At 37.6% G+C, this 20710-nt stretch overlaps 1 protein-coding gene across 7 annotated transcripts in view; it reads right to left on the reverse strand.

The window, feature by feature from the left end:
• Positions 1 to 20710, reverse strand: part of ICA1 (islet cell autoantigen 1) — a 76322-nt gene that overhangs the window by 31181 nt on the left and 24431 nt on the right. The gene's annotated exons all lie outside the window — the stretch shown is intronic.

Genomic DNA, 20710 nt, shown 5'->3' on the forward strand with positions numbered 1-20710 from the left:
AAGGATTCATGAGGAAAAAGAGGTGATCAACAACACAATGTGGAATAAAAACCCACATGTTTGACACAATCATACAGATGATTCAAAATGCTTAATGCTGTGTTATCAAATGCTGCACATTTCTCTTGCCAACCAGGGAAGATACAATACTATGAGAACTATTAAATTAAGGATGCTTTTAGGTTTTTTTGATATACTGAATGTTTATTGAGCAGCTGTACTCTCCATTTTGCAGCAGCAGTGCAGGACATCTGAGAAAGAACACCGCAGACTACATCAGCATGACCTTTTGCATTTTGTGTGTGTCAATAAATACATTTTCAATTCAAATTATTGTTAGACATCTTTTAAGATTACTTGTGGCTTCAGGAATTAGGTATAAAACCTTAGTGCTTACAAAGCATAATCTGCTTAATACTACACAAGTTATCAGAATGAACTTTGGTTTTCTACTCAAGGGAAAGCTGATGTAATACATACTAATCTTCTCCTTTCTCTGCAATTACTCTCTAAGACATGAGAAACAGGACCTCATTGTGGTCTCAGTCCTGCAAATTTTTATTCATGTATTTAACTTAATTAAAGCTGAACACATAAAATTTCTTCAAAATCCCCATCTGGAATGTGTCAGGATTTTACTGACTGTAAAAGAACTGCACCGATCCAAGCACAACTTGGACATTTTACAATGAAAGAGCTCCTAAGCATCTGAAGCAGTAGGTGCTAGCCATGAGGTTTATGCTGTACAAGAAAATCTTATGGTACTACTGACATAAAAAACCTCAACATTATTACTCTCCATCATTTTCCATCATTTTCTTTTTCTAAGCAGCAACCTGGAGCAAACTCCTTTTAATTCCTCAATGCAAATATCTAAGTACAACATATAAAGAAGAGAGTGTTTTAAAGACAGAACATAAGGAAAACAAATTTGTAAAGCAATATCTTATTAAATTAATCACTTGTTAAGGTATAAGACGCCACATAAAACTGAAATAATTTTAAAATACTAAAATAAATAAGTAAATAAATAGTTAAATTGTAAACCCTGGGGACTTGAAAGTTAGACTCTCATATGCTTGATTGCAAGGGCAAATATTTGCTAACACAGGTTCCTAAACCTATATTCAAAAAGAGAAGTCTCACTCTTCAGGAGAGCTAACATTAAAAAAAAGTTCAGACCCAGTTAAAAAACCCCTGTTTGGTGTGTTCAGTTACTAAGGTACGGATTTGTCGTGTACTTTCAAGGAATCTTTATGTCCTCTACAGTACTACCGTGTTATTTCTTTCTTTTAGTCTATCGTAACATGCAAAATTTATTCTCAGTAGTAGCCCAGTTTCAGGGACAATTCAGCTAGTGAAGCATCATCTCCAAAATGAACCTATGTCAGATAAATGCATTAACTCATTTTACATACAGTATATTTTTGTCTCAGCATTTCCAGCATAAAAGCAGAAACAGATGCTTTCAGTCTAATTTGTCACCCAACCTCTCACTTACTCGATCTGAAAAGCATGCACAGCGTGTGTATGGGCTGGAAGGAGGGAGGTAAGTAAATCAAGAGAGAAAAAAGCCTGGAATATAGGAAACCTTCATGTTGGGGGCTCTGGGTAAGCTCTACCAGTAGATGGAATCAGCACAAATCTCTCCATTAAATAAGTGTAGCACCTTCTGGCATACCTGATTATTGTAAAGACTGCATGAAAATTAAATGCAAACTGAAATGGGCTATAGTTTGAGGACAAAGTATTTGGTGTATAGTGTATCTTACAACATTTCTGCATGTAGCACAGAAAGCATAAGGAACTAGATTCTCAGCTCCCACAAAATTACAGTAACTTCATAGCTTGAGTGGTGTTATGACAAGGAACAGCCATTACACGAGCATATATAAGCACTTACTGATTTTTTTCTTTTCTTTCCTTTTTTTTTTTAAAAAAAAAAAAAAATTCAATATGGACGCTGGGTAGTCTGAGAACAGAAAAAGTTACGTTTTATACAAAATAATGCCTGTAACGAAACTATCCCATGTGCCACATAAGGACTTCCAAAGCCTTGCACAGTATGAAACCCGATTTCAGCGTGCCTTAGTATGTTCTACATTTTGCAGACTCTGCTTTGACTCAACTGTTCCCTTGAGTTGGAATAATATTTATTGCATGCATTAATATCCACTCCATCAACTTGAAGGAATGACACATAAAAGCAAGGGTTGAAGAAGAGGTAGCATACTTCTGATCATCTGCTTCAGCCCTGGTTACTAACATCTTCATTTATGATATGATGAGAAACAATGATAAAAATTAGTTTTAGGAGATGAAATTCATAAAGTGAGAAATGCCTAGCTAAAAAGGAAAAGTACTTGGACAGAATAAAAGATTCAAATAATATCTCTTAGTTCTGAAGCTGAACAGATGCACATCAGATTCGTTCAAGAAATGAACTGTTCTTGAAAGAGATATGAATTTAGATAACCTAAAGCACATAATGAGTTCCAATTATACATTACTTAAATTTGCAATTTTGGACTCAATTATGATCATCTGGGCTTGCGCATGCATCCCCATGCACCTCATCCTATTAAGCTCAACTAAGCATATTTGCAGTCATGCTGCCATTCATATAAAGGACTTAACTGCTATTGTGTGTCTACTTGTTTCACTCTTGAAAGCAACACAAGTATCATCTGCCTTCCTGCCACAAAACAACCACCCATGTGCCAGCTTTGAAAGTGAAGCTCTTTCTGTGTAAGGGGGGAAAAAACAACAGGTTTTCCATTTCTCTAGTGGCTGAAACATTCATGGTGAGGAACAAACTAAATATGCAACTGAAACACAGTGATAACCAAGATAATCTAATGAAATCAATACCTATTCCAATATTTGTAAATATCTACTAGCAAATTGCCTGCCATAATTACCCAGGGATTTTAGCTTTAATTGAAACATCTAATTTGCCTATTCAGATTTCCTTACTGGAGGCTGCAGCACATTCATGACAGTCCTGGGACTGAGCATAAGCAATAGAGCAAGAGTGCTAGAGGTACAGCAAAGGAAAAAAGAGGAAAAAAAAGAAAGAACAAAACAATGAAAGAACCACTGCAGAAGCAATGCTATACTGTTCCATAACACAATGTAGAGAAATGCAGCTTAATATGGATTTGTCTAGCAGTAGCGGTATTTCACTGTATTTACTGGGACCAAGAATTATCATGTTTCTTGGCTAAACAACTCCATCTTAAATGTTAATTTTCTACAAACAGAATGATCATAAAGCCATAACACACTAGTATGTTTTTTTTGTTTAGTCGCAGTTTTTTTTGTTTCTAGTCAGAACAACCAAATCTCCCCGTATTTAAAACATGTCCCGCTCTCCTTATACTATGATGAAGCTGTCTAGAGGAAAGCACTAGTAAAAAGTCACATTATAACTGAAATGTTATTCCCCCAAACATGGCAGCTTTTATACAAACTTTGTCATTTACACTGGCTACATTTTAGCTGTTTTCACAATCCTACCCTATTTGAATTTGCATGGTAGAATCATCCTTATGCTTAGTTTTCCTTCTCAAAAAATAAGATTATTTAATTAAAACCAGGATTTTTCATTCACCTCTGCAATCCGAATGGGAGACAAAATAACAGCTGTAATAATTTTAATTCATACACAAGAATAATAGCCTCTGATGATAATTCATATTTTTGTTTGAATATGTGATTATTCCCTTTTATTTCAACAGTATTGCTCATTATTATTTAGCATTAGTATTACCGCAGCCCCTGAAGGTTTCCATGAGACTGGGTCCCATTGTCCTCGACACCAAAAAGTGGTGAATACATTACAGGTCTGCCCTAGAGTTACGGAATAGTTGAGCATAAGCCCAAGCGTTTGAAAGGCAGGGGTCTAAATTAGGACTCCACTGGGAAAACAAGCCCCTACCAGGTAACTACAGGGGTGAGCAACTCCTGGCCCAGGGATAGTGGAGTCTATCCCACCAGAACATTGACATTAGAGCAGCCAGTTGTTTTGTTTGCAAAATAAAACAACTAAAGATCACTGTCTTGTAAATGTGACCTTGAACAGCCTGCACCATCCTCTCATCTGTGTGGCACAGTTCTCCTAAACCTCCACTGCACCACACACACGTGCACACACACACACACACAGGTCTGCTACAACCTTCTTTACTGCAACATCTACCAGCTAAAAAGTGTTAGAGCTGCCACCGGCTGTCTGGAAATAACACATTGAAGCAAACTTCAGCCTTCAGCTGCGCTCCTGAACTGAGAATCTGGAGAGTTTGAAGTTTTTTTCCTGCTTATACTGATTTATAATAAAAATATAAACTTATCCTGACTGCTAGGATGATAAAATTGAATTCTTCTACATAAAATTCCAAGTTTTGTGGGGGGGCTTCTTTTGTGATTTCTCATGGGTAAGACTGTAGGATTTTAAACTGCTATCTCCCTTTTTCTTTCTTTCCTCCTCAGGAAGAGCTAATAAAGATGCCATAGACAGGAGAATATTTGTGTACCAGGCAAGGAAAGGATTATATGACAGAACTACATTTCACGTGGACACTTCACACTGACACATGATAGCTTTGACACAGCACACAACTCTAAAATAGTGTGTAGCATGCAACCGATAATACAACAGAATTTCTCAAGTCCATGAAATTAATAGTAGAATGGTTTTTATGTTCTATTCCCATCTGTGCCTGTAATGATGTATTATGCTATAGAACAACTGGGGGCTTAATTACTTTTTCATCAGGAGACTGATCATACTCTGAGAGCTCTTAATTCTGCCTCTAACATGCCCTGCTGCCCTGAGGCACTAAATAAATTATAATTTCAAAAATAAAAATTAGCAGCTTTTTAAGAAGCTGTCTTGAAGGAACTTTGCACAGTTGCATTACTTAGAGCCAAAACTCTATGTATATACATTGAAATATATATATATGTATATGTATATTTATCTGTAGAGTATCATCTCCCAGAATGGAAAAGAACAACCTGAAAATGTTGTAAGGTTAGATGACAATGTTCTGTTCTTTAAATCTATTAGCAATTACAACTTTTAAAACCTTATCCACCTAGAAAACAATGTAAACAGTTAATAGGGAAACCTTAGTATATTTGTGTTGGATTAAGTTTTCACAATTTTAAAAACATATCAGATGACATCAGATTTAGTTGAACTACTACTACTACTACTACTTTTTAAAAGTATTGAAATTTGTTATACTCTTTAAAATAAAACCATTCTGTGATTCTGTGATATTTTCTCTGATTCTGTGATTTGCCACATGTACTAATACAGCACGGCCCACTTCAGCTGCTTTTTGAGGAGACCTACTATTATTCTCATAGTCATCTTCAAAATTGTGGTCACTGTTTTGGCTCAGTTTTTGCCAGTTATTTGTCCCTGTGCACAGCAGGATTCCTGACCTCTTGGTCATTCATACCTGATCCAGCTTCAGGAAGCTCTGCAGGTTGTCTAGACAAGCGTTCCTAGGCAGCTGACACGTATTTGGCTAGAGAGTTTAAGGCTAGAACAAATCAGCAGATTAACATCACAAAATATTGCTCCTGTCTTCCAGAGAGACACACTAGGTGTGCCTAGTTCAGGTGTTGACATCTACATTGTTACTCTGTGATCTGTTTTAGTGGGTGGAGATGAGGCCAACACAAACAACTGAGACCAGAGTTTGGTTCTTATAACCCTAAAAGAGTCCATTTCTCTCCACTGGACTGTAAAGGGAACTGTTGTTGCTTAGTTTAAGTGCAGACATCTACACAGCAGATGTGTGAAGTTAGGTTTGATAATTCCTAACCTAAGTGACATCCAGGAAAAAAAAAAACAAAACACTTTTATTGCTAATAATAACTGCAAGTATTTAAATATGTGCCTTATTTACAATTTGAATTAATCTAGCGTAATCTTCCAAGCCCTGATTCTTGATAAACTCCTGATGAGTAGATTAAGGAGCCTCATCAACTTACATACAATGGTCAAGCCAACTCTTGATCTTCTCTTTGTTAAATGAGACAGATTGACTTAGAAACAGCTCATCTTAAGTAATTTCCTCTAGTCCTCAAGTTACATCTTACACTTTTTGGTACTCTGCCACTCAGTTTTTTCAAGCCAGAGGTGTGGACTGTGATCTGCGCTCACCAAACTGTACTGAGAGACTCCTGTCACTGGCTGGCAGCTCAGCTACATCTTTACAGATGGTCCTCACAAAAACTGTTGCAGAAACCTTCCAAAAGTTGCAGAGCTGCTGTTAGCAATTTGCTGTCTAGGAGGGAAAAAGAATTAAATATACAAAAGAGATAAAATTGTGATTAAATATACAAATGACCTCCTTAATCTAGAACTCCAGATATACACTGTCATAGTGTTATCTCTAGTGACTGGAGATGTGGCCATTGTGCTCAGGACACAAACATATCCCAGAGGAACTACTGCTTCCATACTCTGTTCTCTTGTTTGACCAGAGAGCCTCATGCTTTTCTTTTCTCCTGCCTGTGTCACTTTGTCCTAATGTCCAGCCCTGTCCTTATCCTCTCAGTACTTTGGGTCAGATGCCTTTTTCATCCTAATGTGAAATCCATGTCTGTGGTCCTGCAACAAGGAGAATGTCATGATAAAGAGTGAAGTGTGTAATGAGCATTGCTGTATTTTTTTTTCTTTAACAGCAATATAAAAACATAGGGTTAGAAAATATGTTATTAGGTATACTGAGTTAACTACTGCTATTTTTAAATCCCAATGGAGGATTGTTTTCTAAAAGATATTATACAAATATCATATTTACCAAACAGCCAGGTCATGGACATGCACCATGACTTCTTTGTGGATTTTATTATGAAATTTGTTCTTTGTATCACATTTATGCCACATTTCCCTCTTAAGTTTTTCAGTATTCGGCCTGTAAAAATTTTACTGCCTTGAGCCTGTTGGCTCACACGCCCTGTAACTCCAGCCTGGCAGTAATGAGTAAGCCATGGTCAAAACTGATTACTTCATAACCACTGACAGTCAGCAGATGTGAGCAATTCACTGACCTCCGTGAGGGTATAAGGTTATGGCTGGCTTGAATATTCTTCCTTTTTTTCCCCCTCCAAAAAACAAAGGTTGGTTGTACAATCTTCTGATATATTCAGTGATGGCTATCACAGAAATTGAATATTCCATCTCTCCTTTATGCAAGCACATACACATTTATTGTACTCCTTTCTCTCTTTCTTTTTTCCTACTGCCTCACTTCTTCCCAGCCCTATGTTTATTCCTGCTGTTTTATAATGTACCTTTTCCAACTCTCCTGTGTCTCCTTAGGGATGGGGAAAAATGAGAACCTCCTCACACATTATGCATGTGACTCCATAAATATTATACAATGACATGATTTTTTTTTTCTGCTCTGTATTTTTCTTCCACCGAAAGCCAAGTTATATCAGTTCAGGCTTAGCAATGTTCAGATTAGCAGTTCAGATCAGTTCAGGCTTAGCAATGGGGACAAAAAAGCAGGAGATAATTAAATGTCCGATCAAAGGTGCAAATTAGTTTATGTGAAAAGAATGATAGATTAGGATGTTTCAGAGGAGAAAAAAAAAGAGATTACTAAGGAGTATGGTTGGAAGTCCATCATACCACACATACAAAATCTGTAAAAGACCAGACTTCGGCCAACACAGGAACTAGAGGGCATTATACCAAATTAGTTGTTTGAACTCACCACAAGGACAGCAAATCGTTGCACAACATCTGTGACAGCAGGGCACCTCTCGGACCACTGCGATTTGCTGTGATGGCCAGAATTTACATTGGTTCAAAAAGCAACTGGACAATTTTATAGAAAAAAACCTAAGCAGATGCCTCCACAGGTCACAGTACTACAAGAAAATACCACTGTCTATTTGCTCTATGCGGCTCCCCGGTTGCAAGCACTGGTCACTAACGAAGACAGATGATGGACAGACAGTGGATTTTTGTTTGAACTAATATACCTGTCCTCAAGAATAAGGTAACCCTGAGGTAAGCTTGTAGGTCAAGGTGGGTTTGTGAGCTTGTTATGCTGGATTCAGACGGGCTCAGTGACTTCTCATGGTGGGAGAACTCTCTGTTCTGTGGTCTAAGGCAACACAGACACTTCAAATGAATTTTTCCAACAAGGTAGTAATCTCTTTAATATCTGTGTAACAGCAGATTTTCCATTAACAAAATTCAAATGCACATCAAGTTATATAATTTTATAACTCTAAGAGTGCTCAGTTTCAATGGCCAGGATGTATTCAAGCACTGCTTACACCCAAACATGTTTAAATAACAGGAAGTATGTACAAATGCTTCAGGTATTGTAATCGTGTGACAGCATGTAAGATCTGCTTTCACACAGGTTCATTTGGAGAGGGGGCAAGGGGCAATTTTGAGATGCTCCAACATTTCCACAGTTATAACTGCAGTGCAGAGAAGCACTCAGTTCTCCGTACTTTATTTTCATAAAACTTTGTACCCCCTTGTAGAGAAGTCTACATATATATTAAGACCTGGGGTTTGAACTTTGGAAATGGATTGCCAAAACCTACAGAATCTGCCCGGACAGGCCTAGTTTATCTTCCAGCATCCACTGCCCAAGCACGCAGGTAACACTCCTCTCATTCAAGTCCTAGAGGGTTGTCTGCTGAGTGAAACTTACTTGCGATATTTAGGAGGGGAGTGGTTCACTGAACAGTGTTATTATCTACTTGAATTGTCTAGGAAGAAGTATATATAACTATTTTTTCCCCTCTATTTTATTTTTAAGAGGGTAGTTTGCTAAAAATAACTATTGTTGGAGCAGCCCTGCTACTGGGTTAGATAATCAGAATAAGTCCACCAATTAAGGATACTCCAAATTTATATGCCAAAAGTCTTCCTGCTATTCAATCAACAAGATATTCTAACTGAAGATGTCTCAAGAGAATGTGGGTTTTTTCCTTGTCTGTTCACCATTTTTTTGCCTTGTATTTGACATATTTTCCTCCCTACTACCAACACTATGGTAATGCAAGGACCCAGATCCAAACGTGTCTTTGCAGCAGCAAAAGTTTGTTACATCCAAATCAAATTTCTTTGAGACATGAAAACAATCTGTGGCAAGCAGTATTGCTCTTTGTGTTAAATAATACCTTTCTGAACAGCTGCCCTGCAGCAATAGGAGTAGACTTCCTCCTCCATTATTAAAAAATAATTTAGTTCCTTCAAAGGAGAAAAAAAATAAAGGGGGGGGGGGGGGCGGTTTGAAAGGTACAGCCCAACAGCAACAGAAGATCTCTGAAGTTTTTTTTAAGGAATTACTAGGAATTAAGGAGATATTTTCCTCCTCCTTCCTGATTTCTGCCCAGCTAGCATGGCCCAGTGCAGGCAGACACAGCACATCCATCGTTTGGTGAGAGCGCAGCCTCTGCGGAATCCTTTCCACTTTCCCAGCAGCTGGACACAGCCCTGATCAAAGTTACATTTCTCAGCACAATCCACCAAGTTCATCCAGCCAAAAAACAGACAACAAAATCTTTAGCTTTAAGCCTCACAACAGCTTTCACAAACAGAGCAGCACAGTGCAGTTCCAGAATATGAATCCAATTGTTCTAACAGCAATGAGTTCATTGCAATAAAACATAAAATGGAATACGGACAGAAAATACACCAGCTTTTAAAAACATTCTATCAAATACAGGATGCAACCAACTCTCAAATGTGTGAATTGCTTTTATAACTCCAACCACTATTTACTGTAAAATGAAGGAAAGTCTGTTAAGAAGCTAATAGCAGCAGTCTCAAAGTCATCACTGAAATTAAAATCACAGCATAACATAAATATCAGGCAAAGCAAAAAAAGTTACCAAGTTGTCCCTTCTTAAAGGATTCAAGAGCCTCTGAGTCCACAGCTCTAGCAATGGAGAAGATACGTTACTTTTCTGCAGCTTAACTAAACTGTTTTAAAAATGATTTTGAATTAAACAGATGGTGAGCATGTTTACACACGACTTATTTCAAATTAAGATTAATTTACTTGAGTTTAATCTGGGTGAAATACATTTCTAAGCTAAACTGACAGATGCTATTCTCAAAACGCAGTAAGTGTTTACACAGAGTTCTGCACCAGTTCACTTAGGCACCACTTTTCAGAAAAGCAGCCTCTCTGCATAGCTGTGCACCTTCCCCAGGTAAAGGGCTGTGTGTACTCCTGGCTCTTCCTTTCCAAAAATCTTCTTTCCCTTCTCTTCAAATAGATAGCGTCATGCTCCTTTCAGGTTACCTACCAACCTCCCTATCTCCTGCCCGTGCAGAAATCAAACAGACCCAAACAAATGCATCCACGCTGCAGGCAGGGCAGGGCAGGGCCCAACCTTTGCAGCTATGACCCAGCTGACACCACTGCTGGCCACATGAGGCTTCTCCTCTACTTTTCTCCAGCATAAAGACAAACTACTTATGGTTAATATGTTTACCTTCAAGTGGTGTCAAAGGAGACAGTTGTCATGCAGGCAGATAGGACAGCCGAGGGCGCACAGCCTCTTCTACCTCATCCACGTTGGGTCTTCACAGGAATAAACTGTGTATGAGAGCAGCTCTACCCCTCAGAGATTACACCTTCTGGCTACTCCCTTATTATCAGCCAGCACAGAACATAACATGCTCCTCAAGCTACTGAGATGGAAAGGTTTCTCACAGTAATTAAATTCATTTTTACAGCTTGGATCAATATGCAAATAATTTTTGAAAGCGAACAAATGTGAAATGAAAATCTAAGTGATAAGAAGGCAATAAATATACAGCTTCTAGCCTTGCTAGGACTGCTTTTTTCTACTTCAAGAAGCCTAGATACACACCTCACCTTTCTGTTGGTAACAAGTTTCAGTATTAGTCAGACCCAGGATGTGTGCTTTACTAGGCTGAAAGGGAAAAAACCCCACGTTGACACTAATACAGACCTTGGTGCAAGGACATACAAAGAAAATAACTACTGATGATTTTTCTGTTCTTGTGACCAGGAGACTCAACGTGCAACCAGGACAACATTCACCTAAGTAGCATTACTACAGAGTTTTGGGATAGACTTCTACACTACAAGCCCCAAAGGTAGTTCTAGTGATGAACATACATCTGTCAGTCTGCAGTTGTAATTACCACAACACACTTGGCCCTACACTATGCTAAACTGCAAATGGGCACACATTTTTGTGCATGAACCTATACCCTCTTTAGGACAGAGTTTGGTCCTGATAACCTAATATGTCTCCTCTCCTTAAATGACTATGAGGAAGTTGATAAAAACCAACAGTTCTTTGCACAGATGCAAATAACTGTATGTAGTCTAAAAACAGAGTCGCATTTTGTTAACATGATGAAAGGCTGCAAGTTGCCAAAACTAGTTGCAAAGATTTGTTAGCAAGAAGCAGGCTGACCAAAATAAATGGCAAAAGCAAAGATACGAGCTTTCAGGTCTGAAAGATCATGTTCAGCTCTGAATCAGAAGTAACCTGGACTTAGAGAGAAAAATGCTGAGAATTGCTCTCAGTTTATCATAATTCAATTGTGTTAATCATATTAGACAACCTGAGAGCAAAAGATGGTTGACACACATGGTGCAGGGAGGGATGCTGGCAAGTGGAGAGCAATTAGACAGCGAGCCCCTGTAGGAAATGGAGACAGGTAATGACTACCTTTGAACACTGAAAGACCAGAGGGGCGATGTAAAGAAACCAGTAATATAGCACAAACCTAATCTCTCTACCATGTCCATGATTTTATTCATCTAGTAATTACACAGTTCGTTTTATCTCGTTTACTGAAGATACTTTGCAGGTCTTCTTGAATCCCTTATGCGGAATGTCCTTGTAGTTAGAAAATGCCATTTATATTTTTCATTTCTGTCATCCATATTAAATTCCTCAGGGCCTGAGCAAGATTGCTACTTGACCCGGGGTTCCTCCTCAGTAGGCAGATTTGGGGAGTCAATAAACTGGAAGTAGGTAAAGGGATGTGAAAAGCTCAAGTTCAGGTGCAGGAACATTTTCCCCAGTGAATGCACCATAAAACAGTAAGCTGGCCTGCAAGATCCTCTGGCCATTGTGAAAGGTGGTGGGATGGGTGGATGTACCAAGTGCCAGGGAATGCCACTGACATATATGCTGCAAATCATATCTGGATGTGACACAAACACTCCGAGAAAGATACCTGTAACAAGGTCACCATGATGACCTATATTTAGTCCCCAGATGCTTTCACTGTCCTGAGTGCAAAGCCACTCTGCCTACAGTGCTAACTCACAAATCCTATAATTGAGGTTTTGGATTTTGTTTTCTATTTAACCTTTTCCGTCACAGAATATGAAGTGGGCCCCACTAATCATCATCATTCATTTGTAACACAACGTCTTTTGTACATAATCCTGTGGGTTTTTATTGCTCCAGTTTGTCAGTGATGAACACAATTAAGTTACATGATAGTACCTGAACTGAACATGCTGTTAAATAGATAAATAAATACACGATGATTAGTAAGTTTCCTGGTTGGCATTTAATACATCAATAAGTATGCCTTATTTCCCTCAAAACAATTTTATTATATTTTGTCCAGGTACAAACTCAGAAAGATTGTACTTATGAAAAAACCCCACATCTTTCTGTAGTGCTCTTCAGACTTCATGGTTTGCTATCACAGAAGAAATAACATTTTAAATCTAAGCACAGTTCAGGTAGAATATCCCTAAACCAGAGATGAAATGGGGCATATTAGCCATTTTTCTGGTTAGAACAGTAACTTTTTTTTTTTTTTTTAAATCCTATCCTCAATTTGCTTTCATTAAGTGAAGGAGAAAAATCAAACATAGCATCTTTGTAATCATTCAGAGCCTATGTAGCACTGAACAGCAAAGGCCTTATGAAGTAAAAGCACATGGACTACATTATGTACATGCCCAGGCATTTTAGGAAAGTATAAGAAGAATTCCTGGGCAATGGCGACCATAGAAAAACTTGGTTTTCTTGTGTAAACAATGTTTTCCCCAACAGCTGTATTCCCCTTCCTGTTTATTCTTCTCTCCTGCAGAATTCTCTCAGTTTGGTCACATCTGTATTTCATTTATTTTTAAAAAATATTTCTTTAGCTATCCTCCTAGCCTTTTCAGATTATTAAGGCTGTGGGAATTTTCCAAATCTCAAATCTCCTTTCACAACCTATTCTGTTTACATTTTTACACTTCATTTAGGTTCTGAATTCACATAATGATCCACATGGGTTAGGGGCTTTGCCCACACAGACCAGTTTGCAGTGTTAGAGTCTTCACACGAGCAACAGAAATTGTCTAGGCAATCATCTTTATCATATTTTCTTTCTGATTTTAAGACCAAAACACAGCAGAATTATTAAGTGAAAACAGTGGTCAGTTGTTCCTTTTTTTTTTTTTTTTTACATTTCAATACTACATTTAATGCTTACACATTTCTATAACTATTAGACATGAGAAAAATTCTTGGAGTTTAATATTTGTCACGTCAAATTTGAGAGTCCCTTTTTAATATTGGGGTAATAACAATTATTACATTAAACTTGGACTTAACATTACTACTGATTTAAATCACTGATTTTTAAAAATAGATTTGTTTATTCTATTGAAACATTACAATTTCTGCTAATTATGTGAACACAATTTTTTTTTGTGTCTGCCTGCCTTTTCTTGAAATAAATAGAAGTCTCAAACTACATGGCAATTAAACTAATTCTACCTTATTTTGATTTCAGCTAGGTTACATGAAACAAATTTATTAAAAAATATATTGTATTTGTAGTCTAGCACTTCATTTTATTCTGTTTTTCAGCCACTTTGCCGAATCTCACCTCAGACCCTTCTTTCTTAAAAATAACTGAACAGACGATGAACCATATCTCAAGGGCAAGCATCAGTCTCTGGGAGCAACTATATCCTACAAGCAATACCTCTCAAGATGATGTAATCTGTTCCAAGAAGCCTGCTTCTATTTTTAAATGGTACAGGCTTATTATGCTTTTAAAAGGACACCTCTATCACAAATTGTTACTTTGCTTTTAACCCAGTAACAATCATCAGTGACAATATACATGAAATGGCTTCAGAAAATCATTAATTTTATCTAATTGTCTACCCTGATTCTTACAAATGGTACTTGAAATGGTAATTTAAACTGTTTACACTGTGAAAAACATCTCTGCTCACGGTCACGTTTTCAGAAAAGGTGCATCTTTCACAACTGCCTTAAAATGCTTGAGTATTTTGTATGTAAAGTATCTTGGAATGTTTTGGATTCTCCACATAATGTCACTGAATTTGACATTGGAGAACCTCGAAAAAACATTACAGCAGAAACTGCACAGAGAAAACAGGCTCAGCACTGAAACTCCATGTGCTTTTACAAGGAGAGACAGTAATGACAAAGGAAAACCTACAACTTTGTATAATGAGCACTTTTTTGTGTGTTTTGATTTTCAGTACCATAATTTCCAGGTAAACAATTAAATTTAACATTTCCAAGACCATATGCTTTCATATTAAAACAGAAACACATAAACATTTTCTTACTGCTATTCCCTACCAGAATGAAGCCAAACATACTCTTGGCACAGGCATGTCACAAAGATGATATGTGTAGGTGTTGCTTATCATCACATTGTAGGAGCATGCTGTTATCTCTTTGTCTCTGCCATCACACTGCTACACTAAGATGCGGATCTCAGAGCACAGTGTAACGCTGTCTTTCTAATTTTAGAGTACACAGCTTTCTGGCAGTGAGTATTATTGGATCTCCTGGAATCTCACCTCTTCATCTAATGAGCAGCAGCAATCCAAATCAGCAAACAGATTCGGAGGAGCTTTTTTTATTGAAGGAAGATTTTGAATGAAGAGTGATAAAGACGGGCTATCAAATTGATAGATTTTTACCACCTCACATTCCTTACAGGTATTGTGAAAGCCAGCATTATTTTTGACATTGTAGTGCCACACACCTCATATCTAATGTGTAGTCTACTAAAGCCACACAGATCATTCTGACATTTCCAGAGCACAACAATCATCTGCTCTCTCACAAGCAAAGACCTGTGTTACGTCACCTAAAGGCAAATGCGCTTTAAGTTTTCCAGACAAAGTTTACCTTGGAATTTAATGTGGAAGTATCACTTAAAGAGACAACTGCTGTCTACAACTTCTTGTTTTCCTTTTTATTTTATTTTTTTTTAAACAAAGTTGGTAAACAGTGCCTGCCATGGCTGGCTCTAAACATCAATCACTTAAACTGTTATTTGTAACTGTGGCGGCTGAGAGTCTATTGATTGCACCGCTGTGACTGCAAGGGCCAAAGACATTTTTTTTTGAGATGTTGGTATACTTTGCTGCTTGGAAGACCAAAAGACTTTCCAGCTCAATATCATCTGCAGATGTAATTACCATTAGAACATTTCCTTTTGGTTGACTTTTTAATAACTGAACTAGAACATCACCAATAACCACAAGACTTCTAACAGTGTCACCCTCAACTGAATTATATTTATTGGACGTAAAAAAAACACTTGGAAAACATATTACAAAAGTGCAATTGTGTCTTGGCAGGAAAGAGAGTTTAGTTGATCTTTAAGGTATTTTTCATCTTTATATTTTATGATCCTTTGAAACTTTGTTTACTGTCCCTCAGCCAATGTTCTCAGCTCTCAGTTTCTCAGAGTTCTTATTTTTCTAGCAAAGTTAAGTTCATTTTTTCCTAGTCACTCATAAGGTACCGGCACAATCTAGATCTGCAAGTTTTTTGTGCTAATCTAATAGCTTGATTATAAATCTAAAATATAAAAAATAATCTGTAATATTATTTATAAACCTGGGTTGTTTACTTACTCTTCAGTCTGTTATAGCCTCTTAAATATGCCCATACATTTCCTTTTTTTTTTTTTAACCAGGAACTGAAATTAAGTTTACAAGGATGACAACTGGCAAGTCTGCTCTTCAAAGACCACAGCTCAGCACGATACTTGTTTTCTTTTCTCTTTTCCCAGGTTTTTGCATTTTCTCAGTTCTCCAAGATTTTTCAAATGCAACAGAAGATTAAAAAAGATAAAAAAATCCTCAGCACATTGTTATAGCGCCTCCAGGTTTGCAGGGCTGTTTTCAGATGATGTTAATGGATGTGGGTACAAGGAGAGTAGCAGATGACATGGTAACATCGTACAGCCCCTTCACCATCACACAAGCCAAAATGCAGTCACACCAGGCAGTGCCTGTAGGCAAGGGGACAGCAGGGCAACAGAGATGTAGGTCCCAAGCCTTCCCCATAAGTCTGCAGCAGGTGTATCTTATCCACATTTGCAGAGTACTATCTTTACAATAAATACATCTACCTCAGTGTTTCCCTTGTGACCTTTTAATCAATGCATTTATTTAGACCTTAATTACTTCCCAGCTGTCCACACAAGCTTTACCTTTAATTTCTTAGAAGATATTTAACAGACCACTTCCATAGATCAGCCACTCCCCACATTAATACATTTATAAAAATAACAGTTTAAGTTATTGTTATATCATTATGAGTTCTTGTTGAACCTTCCTTTTTCTCACTGCCTTTACTCTTGCCAGATTTATCTTTAAAATGCCATTTAAGGGCATTAATTTTGTTTCAAGCATACAGAGTGTGCTACAACCAGGAAGAACTCGAGATAAACTGCCCAAACAACTCAGCTGCAAGCTGGCAAGTTTCTCACCAGCTGCATGCAAAGTAACAGCTAAAGGTCAAGGGACCTACAATCATTTAGGATCTTTTGGGGAACATTCCAACAACTCTCTCCTGTAGTAGGATCTATTCCACTCCCTTAGCACCACTGAAGTAGTTCAGTGCTCTGTACTTTGGGTAGGGCCTTTCTAACCTTCCAGAAGGAGGAGGACCAACACAAACCATGCTACTCGTTCTCCTCCCAGATCCCATGCAAATACATTGATCAAAACCCAACTCTTTTTCCAGACAGTACCCCATCTAATACATACTGTTTTACAAACTCAGATATTTATTGCTGTAATAGCCATGTTTCATAGAGAAAGATACGGGACTTGCACTGTTTTCCAAGTAGATTAATCTCATAGCGTTTACAAAGCTTGCTGCAATCAGCCCATACATCACTTCTCACCCTTACACAGCTTCAGCCTCTTCTTTCTCCCATCTGAGCCTTGTTTGCTTCATACAGAAGCAGAGATCCTAGGAAAGCAGCTTTGGCAAAGCAGAGCGAGCCAGACATCAGGGAATAACAGAGCCCAGCCCTCCATGGACCCAGTTCTCAGTACACAGCTGCAACACAGCTTGTCTCAAGGATCCCAGCACAGCCACTGGGTATTCACAAAGATGATCCGGCTTTGGTTCAAGCCCCAGAATAAAGGGGAAGCAGAGGGCTGGAAGAATGATAGAAGGGAGAAACAAACATAGAAAGGATTCATTTCCTCTGTCAATGAAACATGATATACGTTCTGCCATGTCACAGATGTAACTTTGCTTATAGCTTGCTTAAAGTTCAGCATGATAATTTTTCTGGCTCACTTTTTACCTATTATGGGGGGCACTGTAATGTCTAGGCTTGATGAGAAAGTCCACATTGCACTGTACGAGCATCTGAGATAGCTTAGCTAAGTAAAATGGAACAGCAGAGCCTCTTGAGAGTTCTTCAGGCTGCACATGGAGGCTGTTGCCTGGTGGCACAGCCCGTCTGCACATCAGCATTTCCTTCTCAGGAAACGCATGGAAAAGCGCAACTTTTTCAGAGTTGGGAGAAGGACACTGGGAGACTATCAGTACTCGGGCAATTTCTTCTATATTTTTATAACATCACAGCAGAGCTCATGCTACAGTGTACAGTCACCAGACAGACAAAACTGTCTGGATTTAAGAACCTTAAAAACTTGATCAGTGCTGGAGAATTTGGTAAAGGGCTATTAACCCATTCAAATGATTTTAAATATCGCAGCATTGCCAAGATGCTGTTCAGATTCTCTCAAGCAACACTTCAAACTTGGAACTTCGGATGGAAGACCTCTATAGGTGGAACAGCACTGGAGCGTTCATAAAAACTGCTCATAAAAAAAAAAAAAAAAAGAAAGAATGAAGGTATATAGCACTTATAGAAATCTGCAGGGAAAAGCAAATACTTCACCTGTTTCCTTGTTTTTACTCCAGTAGCTACAATCACATTGATATTGTCAAATAACGATGTCAAAAGCTTGTTCTGCAGTATACTGGGATACTTTGAAAGTGGTAGTATTGCTGGGTCTTGCATATTTAGACTGATGCCTTGAGAACAGCATTAGAAAATTCTTTCAAGTACCTCATTGTTTTGAAAGAGAGCTACAAAAATGCCAATGTTTTAACTCAGATTTTATCAGCTCTGAAAATACTCAACTATTGATCTTTTAGCCTGAGCTATTCTGAGGGAATGAAAAACCCATCTGGATTGATTTAGCTTTGGTCTCCAAAACCAAGTACCACATCTGTATACATAACGATACATTTAGGATTACATTATAAAAGGCTACACACTTGGAAAACAGTCCTATAACCAAGTGATATAAATACTGCTAATGCACTAGGTGCATTAGAGTTCACTAAACCAGCACTGTTTACTTGAAATAAAAAAGATGTTTACTGAAGTAATACTTAGGATTTTTATAATCAGAATTCTGAAGAAAACTTTCTTTCAAGTGCTCTGACGTGATCAGCTTCATTAACTACTTGTTGATGTATCACTAGATACGCAGCTCCAGATCAAATGCTTCCTCTGGTGATGGTATGTTTTAGAACCAAAAACCTTACATCAGTAATTATGATAGCTTTCGCAACACAAAACTAGCATGACTTCTTAAACTGCTGTTACAGATCCAAAAGTAAGTCCTAAAAGCCCAGCATTACACTGCCACACTATGGCAAAATTAAGATCTGCAAGCAACAATAGAACAAAAAGACAACTCCTCTACTTTAATTACTTTAATTATTTAGGACTACGATATCCACCATTAGTTTTGTTTGCCTACTACATTTGTAAAGCACTAAAAACAAGCTGTTGTGTCTTGTTCAGCAACAGCTATTTATGCTTGAAGATTTTATTTTTGTAATGCTTTTTTTTCCAAAATAAAAAAGTTTACTTCCTACAAGTGTTAAAATCTTCAAAAGACCAATTAGATATGGCTGTTGCACAGATCACATATGTAGGGAAGCGGATACCAAGGGTATTTCTTTACTTTGCTGGCTACAAAATATAGAGCTTTTTGTTCTTTGCATTACAATGTGATCTGAAAGGTTTTTAGCAGACAGACAGTCAGAGGAAAGAAAGGTTCAAAAGACCTTCTCCAAGCTTTTTTTTTTTTAACTATTTGAGGTAACACTACAGGACTTTAGAATCTACATTCATTATTTCTTTACGTCAGAATATAACTCATTTCAGACCTAGAAATATTTCACAATACTTAGTATTTCCACAGTTTTACTAAGTTTTGTGAGAGTTTTTATTTTTGCTGACCTTGAAGCACAGCAACCCAAAATGGCTGAAATTTCACAGCAGTTCACTGTACAAAGCATACATTTTAATTACTTTCCATTTATATAATTTATACCTTCTGTACAATTTGTTTTGCAAGAAAGCTATAAATCAATTTTGTATCACCATTACCAGTACTGCTTTATTCATTTTGACATTCAATTTTTTAAGTGTTTTTCTAATAAATCAAACGCTATATATAAGCAATTGGCTGAGGCCAAGATTGTACCAATTATTTTACCTACAAGAACTTGCCATTATAAACATTTCCCACAAGGCACAATAAAATACACGTCTGGTGCCACAAGACTTACAGGAATATCCTGTACTGACACATTAAATAAAGATTAGATGACTAGCTGGGGTTTCATTTATTCTGCCCCTTGCTTAATTGCTATTGTCACCACTTCAGTTTACAAAAACTGGCATAGCCTCGATGCATGCCAGTCCTTTCCTGCTAGGGTGGTTTATTCAGCCTTTTAAAATCCTGAATTAAGTAGCACTTCCAGACACAGAATTCTTAAGCCATCAATGAACAGGGATCCTCTTTTGTACATTACCTATCTCTAAGTTACACGCACACACATATATGCATGTATACTCGAGTATAGTTTCTGTTATTAGGCCTCTGCTTTCAATTATCACACAATTTCTGTAAATTCTTTTACTGCTTTTAGTCAAAGCACAAGCCATCGCTTTATACCTAAGGTCCTAATGTCTCCTAAGAGTCAAGATTTTTAAACAGTGAACTGTGAACATTATAGACTTTCACAAAATCGGCTCTAGAGCCTCACTAGCAAATGTGAATTTCTCGTGAGCATTCCTGAACTGAACGGGTCAGAATCAGGACAAATAAATTCTATATTCGCACCTGGTAGCAAGTCTGCAGACTACCACCTCGGACTTGTGATTTTTGGAAGCTCTTTGGGAAAGGAGCATTATAGCAAATTTGAGTGATAATGAATGAAGACAATTTATGGAGGGTGCATTCTTCAACAAATTTAGCATCTAGCAGTTGCCCAAGAGTCATGAAAAAGGAACTCAAAAATCAATTCCAAATTTGCAGCTCCTCTCCAAAATCCAACAATAGCCCATTTTGAAAATGTTCGTCTTCAAGTGCACCCA

This window comes from Columba livia, chromosome 2 (genome assembly GCF_036013475.1).
Source record: "Columba livia isolate bColLiv1 breed racing homer chromosome 2, bColLiv1.pat.W.v2, whole genome shotgun sequence".
NCBI lineage: Eukaryota > Metazoa > Chordata > Aves > Columbiformes > Columbidae > Columba > Columba livia.